The sequence below is a fragment of the Vigna unguiculata genome, chromosome 8 (assembly GCF_037176805.1).
Source record: "Vigna unguiculata cultivar grain cowpea cultivar isolate G323 ecotype 2 chromosome 8, ASM3717680v1, whole genome shotgun sequence".
NCBI classification, from domain to species: domain Eukaryota; kingdom Viridiplantae; phylum Streptophyta; class Magnoliopsida; order Fabales; family Fabaceae; genus Vigna; species Vigna unguiculata.
This window is the reverse complement of record NC_140799.1, coordinates 28,468,884-28,483,915: the sequence shown is the minus strand read 5'-3', so window position 1 is coordinate 28,483,915 and position 15,032 is coordinate 28,468,884. Positions and strand designations below refer to the sequence as shown.

Genomic DNA, 15,032 nt, shown 5'->3' with positions numbered 1-15,032 from the left:
ACAGCCAAAGCCCAAGCCAAGGCCCGGCCCATAGAATAACCAGACATAATTAATGCTCTATAAATAGGCGTGGACCCTAGTAATTAAAGGTACGCATTCATTAATCACAAATTTGACCTTCTGAGAGCTTTGACTTACTTGAGCTTCAGAGTCTCTTCTGCAGGTAACCCCTCCTGGGTTCAAGCTGACATGTACCAACCGGGAAGAGGCCAACCGAGGAGATAACGGACTACATGGTAAGGTGACGCTTGTCCCTAACTCATCTTATTTGTTCTCTGCAGGAACATAAATAAAATATTAAAGTGAACTAAATAAAATATAGATTTGTATTAATATATAATTTCAATGAAATAATGAACAAAAATATTTAATCATATACAAATAATAATAATAATAATAATGTATTAGAAAAAAATAATGCAGATTGTGACAGTGAGATGGATTATCTTGCACTTTATCCCGTTAGACTTTTGGTTATGCGTGAGGCCTACGTGGACTAAGAGAGTTAAATGTTATAGGAAAACTTATTTTCTAATGGTGCTTCTTTTTGCATCTCATAAAAGTAGTACTTCACAAACAATTTCTCCTAAAAAATATAATGAAAATTCCAGACGCATAATGCTATTCAAAACATCCAATCTCAAATATAAGAAAGTAATTTTTGTGAGAACCCCATTATCCCTTCCCCTATACTCTCCTTCTCTCTGCCACCAGTGTCACAGAACAACACACTCCACCCTCACTCTACAATTTTCCCTTTTTGTTTTCATTGCTTTCTCTCTAAAATAGAAAGCTTGAACTTCTATTCTGACCCATCCTCCATTTCTGTTACAACAATTGAACCTGGAACCAGAACAAAAATCTCTCCCCCAGCTGAGTCTTCTTCTCCTCCAAGTAAGTCAATTCGGTTTCCTCTATTTTCTTCAAATTTCAGAATTTTTGGAGCTCCATTCTTACCAAATCGAATTAGGGTCCTATCCTCACTCTGAGTTTATGCATTTCAGTTCCTTAGGTTGTGTAATTGAGGTGCCCTTGTTGAAAGAGTCCTTGCTAGTGGTAATTGCAAAGGTAAGGGAAGCTAACTGTCTTTCTTCTAATTTCAGTCCGTGAACCATGTTTGATGAGTTTGATCAAAGCATTGAGTGCTAAATTGATGTTTGAAATGCATGTTTGATTGCTTGATTGATTCTTGCCATGAATTCTGGGCTCCTGCATGTGGGAACATGTTCGTAATCTGGTATTTTCGCCTAGGCAAGTGGCTCTCACCTGAGCGAAAACACCAGAAAATCCACCTATGTTCCTGCACGAAGCCTCGCTTAGGCAAGCTGAGGTCGCTTGAGCGAGAGACACTCTCGTCTAAGCGAATCAGCTTAGCCTGAGCGAGAGTTCGTCCAGATTTTTATTTTTGCCACTGTTAGAGCCTCACTCAGATGAGACTAACTCGCCTAGACGAGATGACCTCTCGCTTGGGCTAGATCTTCTAGCTTGAGCGAGAATCACTGCAGTGGGGTGTATGATGTTCTCATTCAAGGGATGAAATTATATGTTTAAATGCGGTTTTGTGCAATTAGTCTATTATATGCTTGAAAAGTTGTGTTAATATTCTGTGTGGTGAAATTGAAGGAATATGAATTAAGAGAGGTTGTGGTTGAAATAGAATTTCAAGGAAAATTCAGATGAGTTTGTTAGTGTGTGTAAGGACGTGAGGAATCCATATTGGTTGGTATCCTGAAACTCCAATAATCATTCACGCTCAGATAAAGCAGAATGGATTACGTCGTGAGGAGTAGCAGGAGGTCCTAGTCTTTGGACTTGATCAAGTCTTAGACGCGAAGGGGACTTACCCTGGTAGTGGTTGGGTGATAACTCCTTGTGCTCAAACTATGCAGAGTTTGGGAACCTTCACAGGTGCAAGCCACCAAGAGATCCAATGTCGCTTACACAATCCAGATATTGAGTCTAGAATTATATAATTGAGCTATATTTTATGAATGACATTTATATTGTGAACTGCATGATTTTCTCTTATTTCAGTTAGCTTACCCTTTCTCGTTTATGTTGTTTCCCTTGTGTGTCTTTCCTTTGCAATGACTGCCTCTTTTTGATGTGAGCAGAGAAGAATCCAAATGATGATACCCCTCTCCTGGACAAGAGTTGATCCTTTGCTTGGATGTCCCGTGGTAGTTTTTGGGTTAGATGCTATGGAATTTTGAGATGTATAGATTAACCTTTTCTTGTATAACTATACTTGCCATCAGGGATTTATATGCTTATTTTGGATGACTGTATCAGCGCTCTATAACAGTTTATTCATACTATCTGCTTTGTTTGATCATGATGTAATACTTTATTTAGTAGCGTGAAAACTATTAAATGAGATGTTACAATTTTCAGAATGAATATTTTCAAAAATATTTTTATATTTCAAAACATCTAATTCAAAATATAAAAAAGTGTTCCAAAAGACTTTTTCAAATTTAGAAATACATTCCGAAATATTTATTCTTAATTTTTTTTTATATTACAGAATAACTATTTTGAAAAATATTTTCAAATTCATAAATATTTTCAGGAAAATTCAATTTAGATATTAAAAAAAATATTCATAAACGACATGTTATTCCAAATCCAGAAATAATTTTTGAAACACTTGTTTCAAAAACCTCTTTTCGTATTTCAAAATATATCTTTGAATGTTTTTTTTATCCAAAAACACCTTTCGAACCATCTTTCTGAAATATAGAAAAGAATTCTGAAGTGTTTACTGAAACATTTTCATAATTCAAAAATACTTTTTAAAATACTTATTTCAAAAGTTTTCTTAGATTCCGAATTCCAAAATATCTTTCTGAACCCTGAAATATAGAAATAAAAGAGTTTGTTTCAGCGAAATGATCTTATTTTTGTGTTTGAACCCTTAGGGTTTTCGGTTACAGTTGTTATAACCCCATAGGGTTTTCTGTTTCAGATGTTGGTTACCTAATAACTGATTCAGATCAGTTATTAGGGTTGTTGCCCCTTTTTCCCAAAACCTATTTAAGCATAGGTTTTGTTTTCCCCATTGTGTATTCAAAAAACATCACAGAAGAAATAAAAGTTTCAATTTTTCGTCTTACCTACATTTTGCTATGCTTGATCTCTCTTTCTTCTTTGCTTTCTCTGCACCACACCTCTGTTCCGCTGCTGCCCAGAGCTCGCACTCCATGGAGAAATAGGGAAGCCCTGTCCAGCGATCACAATATGGTATCAAAGCAGGTTTTTAACCTGCTCTGCCTCCGCTGCACTCTGTTACACACCAGGCTCAAGGTTTCTTGGAGCCTTTCTTGAAAATGGAAAATAAAGACGTGGTCAAGACTGAGAGCACCAACTGTGGGATGCAGAACACTAATCTTGATCAAGCCCTCATACCCACCAGCCCTTATTACCTTCATCCTGGAGAAAACCCAGGTTTGGCATTAGTTTCCACTAATCTAGATGATTCTAATTACTCCTCCTTGAGCAGGAATATGCAGCGTGCACTGCTGTCCAAAAACAAGCTAAAGTTTGTCAATGGGAGCATCAAGACTCCCCTTCCTAATGATCCCACATACGAAACATGGGAAAGATGCAATGTTATGATCTTGTCATGGATTATGAGGGTTCTTTCTCCTGATATTGCTGAGATTGTCCTATACATTGATTCTGCTAAAGATTTGTGGGAAGAACTTAAAGAAAGGTTCTCTCAAGGAGACTATTTTCAGATCTCTGATCTCCTCCAGGAAATTCACTCCATCAAGCAAGGAGAAAGGACCATAACCCAATACTTTACAGAATTGAAGAAGCTTTGGGAAGAGCTGGACTTCTTGCGTCCCTTGCCAACTTGCACATGTGGAAAACCCTGTGAGTGTGATCTTACTAAAGTCTTTTTGAAACAGAGAGATGTTGAACATTCTATTTGTTTTTTAAAGGGCCTAAATGATTGTTACAACAATGTAAAGACTCAAGTTTTGTTAATGGATCCCTTACCTAGTATAAACAAAGTGTTTTCTCTAATAATACAACAAGAAAGGAAATACGATGGTACTAGAACTTTAAGTGCTGAAAATAAAGTTCTTTTAAATACTGCTGAGAAAACCAACTACAAAGCTCAAGAACAGGGTTCTTGGAAAGGTCAAGGCAGAGGAAACAATTTCCGTGGCCAAGGAAGGGGCAGAAGAAGAAATCCCAATCAAGGGAAACAATGCACATATTGCCATAAAATGAACCATACAGCTGATGAATGCTACTCAAAGCATGGTTATCCCCCATGGTATAAACAAAAAGGGGATCAAGAAAGGAGTTACAACAGTGACAAAAATGGCAACACACAATAGACATGCAACCTAACTATCAAGACTGATGCACAAGACTCCACTAATTAGACTTCCATCAAAGAAGCTGACACAAGTACTTCCTTAAGTACAGAACAAATACAGAAACTGCTGAGGCTTTTGGAAGACAAGGGTGAATCCAATCATGCTATCAACCACATTCAAAGGTCTAGCAACAATATATCTACTCACAAAGATCAACAAGGTAAACTCTGGATCTTAGATACAGGAGCTACTGATCATGTAACACATGATCTAAATTAGTTTTCAACATTTTATAAAATCAAACCTGTAACTGTAAAAATTCCTAACAATTTTACTGTCATTGCTGAATATGCTGGGACAAAATACTTCACTAATGATTTCATAATCTACAATGTTCTCTATATTCCAGATTTTTCTTTTAATTTGATTTCTGTGCAGTCCCTTATCAAAGACCTAAACTGCAGACTAATTTTTTATAATGAGAATTGTCATATCCAGCACAATACTTCATACAAGACGATTGGGCGTGCTAGCATGCTAAAGGGTTTATACTACCTTGATAACTGCCCCTCCATCTCTGAAGAATATCTGCCTCTGAATATAGCTCTCAATTGTTCTAAAACTAGTGTAAATGTTTGACATCTCAGATTAGGACATCCATGTGACAATGTTATGAAAGAAATATGTAAAGTTTTTCCTTATGTGAATGATTCTTGTAAAAATATTTGTGATATCTGCCACTATTCTAAGCAACACAAACTTCCTTTCCAACATAGCACTACATCTTCTTTAAATTGCTTTGACATGATACATATTGATATATGGGGTCCTATTTTTCTCCCTTCTATACATGGTCATAGATATTTCCTTACTGTGGTTGATGATTTTTCTAGGCATACTTGGATCTTCCATATGCATTCTAAGAGTGAAACCAGAAAACTTTTGCTAAATTTTGTCATTTACATCAAAAATCAGTTTGAAAAGAGCATTAAAATCATAAGGTCTGACAATGGACCTGAGTTTGATTACACTGATTTATATAACAGTTATGGCATTGAGCATCAAAAAAGTTGTGTTGGAACTCCAGAACAGAATTCTGTTGTAGAAAGAAAGCATCAACACATTCTTAATGTTGCTAGAAGTCTTTTATTTCAGTCAAAATTGCCTAAATGTTATTGGTATTATGTTGTTAATCATGTTGTACACTTAATAAATAGGATGCCCTCTGCTATTCTGAAGAATAAATCTCCCTATGAAATTCTTAATCAAAAACCTCCTACTTATCTTAGTTTAAAGGCTTTTGGTTGTCTATGCTTTGCTTCCACCAGTGATGTTAACAAAAATAAGCTTGATCCTAGGGCTAGAAAATGCATTTTTATTGGTTTTAAACCTGGAATGAAAGGCTATGTTCTTCTGGATATTAAAAGTAGAGAGATTTTTGTTAGTAAAAATGTCATGTTTTATGAAAATATTTTTCCCTGCAATTTGTCTAACAATTGTGAACAGGAATAAAATATTGAATTCTTAGAACCAAGCAGTCTACATAATGATGTTCCCAACAATTATGTCAATGATCACAACATCACAGACAGTGATGATGAAGGGTTCAATGCTGATAATAACACTACAGATTCCAGTAGTGAGAGTGACAAAAGAGAAGATATCACTGAAAATCATGATCAGATTGATGTCCAGCCTGAACATGATCAAGAAAACCAGTAAAGTACTGACAATATTCAACAAGATCTCATTAGCACTGAAGATCAAGACCTAAGGCGATCAAAGAGGAGCAAAAAACTTCCTAGCTACCTAAAGAATTACCAGGTCAATGGTTCCTTTACTGTTAACAACTCTACTCTTTCTACATGCATAGATCATACTCATAAATCTGCCTATCCCATTAGCTCTGTTGTTTCCTATAAATCCCTGTCCAAAGATCACTTTAATTACACCCTAGCAATTTCGACTAATAAAGAACCTCACACCTATGCTAACTGCCATAAATAAAGAAATAAATGCTTTAGAATAGAACAAAACCTGGTACCTAACTGATCTCCCTAAAGGAAAGAAACCTATAGGGTGTAAATGGGTGTTTAAAATCAAATATAATGCAGATGGTATTATAGAAAGATATAAAGCTAGGCTAGTGGCTAAGGGGTATTCTCAACTAGAAGGGGTTGACTATTTTGACACTTTTTCTCCTGTTGCTAAACTAACCACTGTTAAAATTCTCCTAGCTCTCACTGCTGCTAAAAAATGGCACCTACATCAACTTGACGTAGATAATGCTTTCCTTCATGGAGAGCTGAATGAGGAGGTCTATATGTCACCCCGACCAGGACTGAGTATCTCAAAACCAGGACAAGTTTGTCACCTAACTAAATCTCTATATGGACTCAAGCAAGCAAGTCGACAGTGGTTTGCTAAACTGTCTTCATTCCTTATAAGTCTTGGTTTTTTTCAATCAAAGGCTGATTATTCTTTATTTGTTCAGAATACTACTAATGATTTTACTGCTTTGCTTGTTTATGTAGATGATGTGATACTAACTAGAAATTCTATGGAAGTTATCAATAGAACCAAAAATCTGCTACACCAAGCTTTCAGAATCTAGGCCTGACATTAGTTTCTCTGTTCATTTACTCAGTCAATTTGTGCAGGGACCAACTATACACCATCACCAAGCTGCCCAACATATTCTTAGATACATCAAAGCAGATCCAGGCTGTGGTCTTTTCTTCCCAGCCGAGACTGATATCCAAATCAAAGGTTTTAGTGATTCTGATTGGGCTGCTTGTCCAGAAACCAGAAAGAGTGTTACTAGATTTTGTATATTCCTTGGAAATTCCCTAGTTTCCTGGAAAACAAAAAAACAGAACACTGTCTCCAGATCCTCTTCAGAGGCAGAATATAGAGCACTCGCGACCACTACGTGCGAGATACAATGGATCACCTACATCCTACGCGATCTACAAATTCAGACCGATCTTCCCACTGTTCTTTACTGTGATAATCAGTCTGCAAGGCACATCGCGAACAACCCCACCTTCCACAAACACACCAAACACATAGACATTGACTGTCATGTTGTTCGAGAGCGACTTCAACACAACTTGTTTCGTCTTCTTCCAATCAGCTCGAACGATCAACTTGCAGACGTTTTCACCAAAGCTCTCCATCGCACTAACTTCAAAATCAACATCTCCAAGCTCGGAATGATAAGCATCCACCATCCAGCTTGAGGGGAGGATATTGAACCCTTAGGGTTTTCGGTTACATTTGTTGTAACCCCTTAGGGTTTTCTGTTTCAGATGTTGGTTACCTAATAACTGATTCAGATCAGTTATTAGGGTTGTTGCCCCTTTTTCCCCAAACCTATTTAAGCATAGGTTTTGTTTTCCCCATCGTGTATTCAGAAAACATCACAGAAGAAATAAAAGTTTCAATTTTTCGTCTTACCTGCATTTTGCTATGCTTGATCTCTCTTTCTTCTTTGCTTTCTCTGCACCACACCTCTGTTCCGCTGCTGCCCAGTGCTCGCGCTCCATGGAGAAACACGAAAGCCCTGTCCAGCGACCACAATATGGTCACTTTCTGCCCAGACTAAAGGAGAGTTATATGATAAAGGAAAAGGAGATTGAAATATTAGATATGATGCAGGTGCAACATTATTGGTGGGAAAAGGAGATTGGAGAAGCAGATGTGTAAGAGAGGGGCTGAATGTTGAATGACAGAGGAAAAATGAAGGTTCACTTTACTATTAATTTGAGGAGAATTAGTATTTTATAAATTAGGGGCTGCAGGAAGGTTCACTTTACTATTCTCATTAGGGCTGGGCAAAATAAACCAAACTGCACTGAACTGAAAAACAATTCAGACGAACTGAACTGAATTGTTTTTTTGAAAAATAAATTGGATTGAACTGCACTACACTGCACTATAATATGAATTGAACTGAACTGTTACAAACTGAATTGTTTTATGAACTACAATACATCAGAACTAAACTAAACTATTTTTTAACTGAACTGCACTATTTTTTAACTGAACTGCAATATTCTTGAACTGAACTGCACAAATTTTTAACTTAACTAAACTATTTTTGAACCATTTTTGAATCGAATTGCACTGATTTTGAATAAACTTCACAATTTTTGAACCGAATTGTACTATTTTTTAGCCGAATTACATTGATTTTGAACTGAATTGCACTATTTTTGAGGTTTTTTTTCCCAAACTGGTGCAATTTTTTTTCCAATTTCCTAAAATGGTGCAGATTTTTTTTTAATTCCCGGCAGAGGTAAGTCGTGAGAAAATGGAACGACTTCATCTTAAAGAAGTCGTGCCAAATTAAGGCAACTTTGATTAATTTGAGCTGAAGTCGTCTCAAATTGAAGAGACTTTAATATTTTTCATGAAGTCGTACCAAACGGAGACGACTTCACTTAAATTAATTACGAGAATAATCAAAGTCGTCCTATAATGGGACGACTTCATAACAAGGAAAGTCTTGCCATATTGGCACGACTTCAGTAATGGGTTTTAAGAAAGTCTTTCCATAATGGCACGACTTCAATATTAGGGTTTTAAGAAAGTCTTGCCATATTGGCACGACTTCAATATTGGGTTATTAAGAAAGTCTTGCCATAATGGCACGACTTCAGTATTAGGTTTTCAAGAAAGTCTTGCCATTATGGCACGACTTTAGTGTTTTCGGTATAAAGGAAGTCTGGTCATAATGGCGCGACTTCATAGTTATAAGTGAATAATGAAAGAAAAAGTTAAATTGAAAAGAGAAAAAATTATTGAATTATGATAAAATTAAATTGAATAAAAAAGTTAAAATTTGTATTGTATCGAGATATAAAAAAGTAAAGAAAAGAAAAAAAGAGTTTTTAATAACAAATATATAAGATCCAATAATTTTTTAGTTGATATATATTAAAATAAAAGTGAACAACAAAGTTGGTAAACCAAAGATACCAGAGTTACATAAAATAAAATTTCACTATTTATTTGGGCAGTTGCTTCTATTATGACCAATACTTCTGCAAAAAGAACATTTTTTTGGTTTGTTTGGCAACGAATGGTCCATTTCGTTGTGCATACGAGTTGTAGTTCGTCTTCCTGGTTTGTTGTGTCGCATGTGAGGGTCAGGCATTAAACTTGGACCAATATAAGTAGACCAATAATCTTCATTTTGAACAGGCTGAAATTGCACCTCATAGGCCTTGAAAATATTTTGGAGACTATAGACAGGGTCCACGAATGTTGAAGGCTGTAAATGGAAGGATGAGCAAATAGCCATTACATGAGTACAAGGTAGGTGAAGAGCTTAAAACTCCCCGCAGTCACACCACCACTCAGATAACTTAACAATGTATGACATTGGTTGACGTCCAAGTTGAGGAGTGGAAATCTCCTGCACATCAAACACTGAATTTTGGCGATCATATCTCTGGACAAGGCACATAGCAGATTATTGCTTATTTTTTATTAATAAAGCATATATATCCTCCGAATATTGGTGGCCAGCTCGTAACATGCATTCAATCTTTCATCAGGCTGATCGGGTCATGCGACAATTTGGATTTCGCCAAAATATTCCAACTAACCCTTTGAATTTGGATCAGCTTCACAGAGAAGATATGAGAGGTAGAATAGAAAGAAATTGGCCTCAATACCATGCCGCATGGATAGCAATGTGGAACGATCGCTATAATCGTCTAATTGAGGGTATTAACTTCACTAGCAATGGCCACTTGCGTGACACCACAACATATATGGAGTGGTACATCAACCATGTTATTCGTTATATTTCGCCTCTGCAATCATCATCCGACGATGATGTAAGTCACCTCACTTGAACAATTTAGTTGAAATTTTTTATCATCTTAACTTAATATTTTAATTTTATATTACAGTACGATATGCCACAAGAGTCTACCCAACCTCCACCACACACTCCTTATCAGCATGTTGGGTTTTCTTCATATGTTCAACAACCTCAATACCAGTCGTTTGGTCAATCGGGTTTTCAACCACTTCCTTTTCCACCATACTTGGATGCATCACAACCAATGTCTTCACATACTCCATTCCAGCAAGTTCCATATACATACATGTTTCCTCAATAACCAGACACTTTTTCTGGTTCTACACAAAATGTCTTTGCAACTTCTTCGTCAACACCTCCGTCTGCATATCCCACATCCTTCCAGCAATATTATCGGCCTACAATGCCGCCACAAATGGTGGAAGATATAAACCAAAGACAATAACATGAAGATAATGATGATGACGATCCAGTTCAGAGCCCTCAATTAAGACCTAGACGACACCGAAGAAGACCTCCTTGTGGCACAGGCTCTCATAGATAACTTTGATGCCCTATTATAACAAACCAAAACATCATGAACTTTTTAATTACTTATATGCATTATTATTTAACTAATTAATATGACTAAAAAATATTTAATTTTTATTCGAACAAAAGTCGTCCCAATATGGTACGACTTCTTCATTATCAATACAACACTGAAGTCTCTCCAATATGGGACGACTTATTCATTAACAATTTAATACTGAAGTCTTCCCATATTGGCACGACTTTGCTTAAAATGTTAATTAAAGTCGTCTGAATATGGCACGACTTCTTCATAACACAAAAGTCTCTCCATGTTGGCACGACTTCAACTCATTTTAATTAACATCGCCTCATTTTGGCACGACTTCTTCATATTGAAATCGCACCATCTTCGCACGACTTACCCTTCGCTGGAATTTAAAAAAAAATTGCACCATTTTGGGAAATACATAATTAAATTGCACCAGTTTGGGGAAAAAACCTATTTTTGAACTGAATTACACTATTTTGAACCGAATTGCACTAATTATATATGATTGTAATACGCAATAAAAATATAAAGTTTATAATTTGAAAGTGCTTAGGAAATAATACTTGAAATATGCATCATACTTCAATACACCAAAATCAAAATATTTATACATCTTAATACATAGGTTCTCCAGTAGGTTCTCTCATAAACAACATCAAAATGTTAATACATCTTAATACATCTTCAATCATCTAAATTAATTACACTTGAAGGTCCCACTTCGTCTTGAGAAGTTATATCTACAAAAAAAAAAATATTTTAGGCTTTCATATAAAGTATCAACTAAAAAGTATATAAAATTTTCATATAAACTCACCTTGCTCAAATTCATCAAGCTCTTTAGGATCCTCATTAAAAAGTATAGAGAAAGGTGTTCTTCTTATTAACCATAGTTCTTTTAGTATTAAAAAATGGAAAATATCATTTATGATAAAAGAATAAAAATATAAGTTTCAAATAAAAATAATTAAACCATTTTTAAACATCCCAATCAAATAAAATATTTATTACTTAATACAGATAAATAATTATATATGTTATTCTAAATTGCATTTTTCATCCAATCATGTATTAGAGAATATACGGGTATTATTAGTTAATCTGAATCAAAATATATTCTGGTTTTATTAATTTGATATCATAAAAACCATACCGGTAATAATTTATGTGATTATGCCTTAAAGTATATTATATATATATATATATATATATATATATATATATATATATATATATATAATAAACTTGAGTCAAAATATCAAATCTTAACAAAATATATTTATCGTAATTTCTCAATTATTACAATAACATATTTTATGAATTAAAATTTAAAAAGAAAAAGAATGAACACGTGAATCTTGCTTCATTAATAAATATAATAGATTTAAATTGTGAGTATAAAGAAAGAAAAAAAGGATTAATATGAATATATTATACAGGTTGAGTATATAAAGAAAGATGTTGAAGCAGAAGTGATTATTATTTTTTGCGTGTATTATTATATAAATAAATAATTAAATATATTATTTAGGTAAATAAAAAGGAAAAGTGTTGGTATATACAGAGAGAGCGGAGGAGAAAATGCATCCGTGAGCGTGATGGAGTGTGGGCCGTGGGATCTAGAGATTGAGGAGAGAGATCTAACTACAGTTCACTGGTATAAACAGTTAACTGTTTTCAGTACAATATTTTAAACTTTAACTTAAAAGTAGTATAGTTTAATTTTACTATTAATAATTTAGTTATTTTTAATTAAAAATAGTACAGTTAACTTAAGCACAGTTCAGTTAAGTTATTTTTGTCCAATCCTAATTCTCATCCCTACTCACATCTTTTATTTTAGAAACAAACATTTACTTTAGGTTAATTTTTCCTATATTTTAAACCCACCACTTTTTTTATATTAATTAATAAAGTAACAAACATCTCCATTATTTTATTCAACAATACTGTATTGATTAAACTAAAAGAAAAAATTATGAAAATTTAAAAATACAGAATAATTTTATATATAAATGAGTGAATAGTTTAATTTTTATATATTAAAATCATCATAAAAATTATATTGCCGTTAAATTATTACTTATTCTATAAAAGATGTCGTTATATTTTTTATATAGAAAATAAATAAATAGCCCTAAAATGTATGATTAAATTAATTAATTAACTTAATATTAATATTAATAATTTATATAATTTCAATGCCTGTCTTGTTCAACGAAATTAGAATTTCCAAAAGATCATTTTTCTCTAAAACTCTCTCCGTGAATGGAACCTATTGTTATAAAACAGAGTAGAAGTGAGGTTTTGTATTGCATAAGGATCTCCATAGGGCTATGCAAAAAATCTAATTTTTTTATCTGATCCATTTTTGTTTTGATCTTATCCATTTAAAATCTATTTTATTAAAAACTCAATCCATTTAAAATTCATTTCAATGGATTTGGATTTCAATCTAATCTAGATTTTATATATTTTATGAATTGGATATTCATTCTCTAAATCAAGATTTTCAAATATGGATAATTCAAAAAATTCAATCCAAATTTTCAATTTAAATCTGTAGCTGGGTTAGGCTAAAGGTTGAGGTGGACTAGGCTAAATCTAGACTCGGGCGGGTCATGCTCGACGACTTGTACGGACCGGGCAGACCCGATGTCCCTGAAGGGTCGAGTGGACTCGATAACCAGAACGGGTTGGGCAGGTCCGACGACTCAGACGAGTCGTTGGGCCTGAACACCTCAATGGGTCGAGCGGGCCCAAAGACACGAACCAACTGGGCGGGCCCGACGACCAGTCAGTCGGGTCGATGACTCGAATAGGTCAATCGGGCCCAAAGACCCAGATAGGCTGGACTGGCTTGATGACTTGGAGGGGTCATGCTCGACGACTTGTACGAATTGGGCAAGCCTGACGACCCTGATGAGCTGGGTAGACCCGACGACCCGAACAAGTTAAGTCGGCCAAACGAGTTGAACAAGTTGAGTCAGCCTAACGACTCAAACAGGCTGAGTCGGCCTGACGACCTTGACGGGTCAGGCAGGCTCGACGACCCGACAGTGTGAGGTTCGACCGACATGACGACTTGACCGTGTCGGGCCAATGACCTAGACGGGTCGACTTAGCCTGGCCTGACGACCTGGACAGGTCCTAGGCCTATTGACCTTAAGCTGACGACGAAAAGTTTAATAATATATTTTAAAAAATAATATATTTTTCATGTTTAAGAAGAAAGTCCGTGGGCGGGCCTTAACCCACAAGGCTTTTTTGTGTGGTTTTTGGCCCTATGAGTTTCTTTAATAGGGAGTTTTTTTTTTTTGCACTGTGGGCTTTTTTGGACATAGCCCTATGGGCTAGGGCCTAGCCTTGTGGGCTAGAACCTAGCCTTGTGGGTTTGGCCAAATTGATAGCTCTAACCAAATTGTATTGTGTTAGCCTTAAGGACACAAGTTTTAGAAAATTCAATTTAAATTTCTTTTATAAAAATGGATTATAGATTTTGAATTGATCCAAATATTTGGACTGGATTTAAATCTTGATCCAAATAATTTGATCTAGATTTAAAAAAAAATCCAAACTAGTTTTGTTGAAAAAATGGATTTGGATCGAAAATCTGATTCAATTATTTGGATCTAAAATAAATGTGGGTTGGATCATTTAAAATTCAGTCCATAACCACTCCTACCATAATCCACGCGCAAAATCTCAGCATCACTTCCTTCTTTGACGTTGCTTCTCCTTTGTCTCCAGGACATCACAGGTGGAGAAGAACGTTGCTAGGTAGGCTTAAAAACGTTTCAACCTTTTCCATTTCTAATCAATGTAAACCTATAATCATACTAGAATTTCTAACATTTTTTTGAATGTTTACTTGTGCTCTTATAAGGCAACCCTTAACACTAGTAAGTATGGCCATAGTACAATACTTAGGGCCCGTTCACTTGAAGAGATGAGTTTGAGGAAGAGAGAGTGGAGGAATTTGAGTGGATATGAAAGTGAATTATGTGTTGTTTTTTAAGGGATTTAGAGATAATTGTGAGTGATTTTGATAATAAAGTTTGTGATGATTTGATTGATGTGATAGATTAAAACGAATATTTTAATAGATATAAAAGATAGATTAGCATATTACTCTTTATGTGATTAGTATTTGTATGAGTTACAATTATTGTTATATTATTATTATTATTATTATTTATATAATTATTATTTTATTATTATTATTATTAAACTCCTCTCTCTTGATTCTCTTTCCATTTTCTCAATTTTTTCCTCATTTCATACTCTCGACACATAACTT

The 15,032-nt window shown here is 34.9% G+C and overlaps 1 pseudogene; it reads left to right on the top strand.

Moving 5' to 3' along the window:
* Nucleotides 1-3,514: 3,514 nt before the first annotated feature.
* LOC146884339 (uncharacterized) lies at nucleotides 3,515-4,731 on the top strand (annotated as a pseudogene).
* The last annotated feature ends 10,301 nt before the right edge of the window (nucleotides 4,732-15,032 follow it).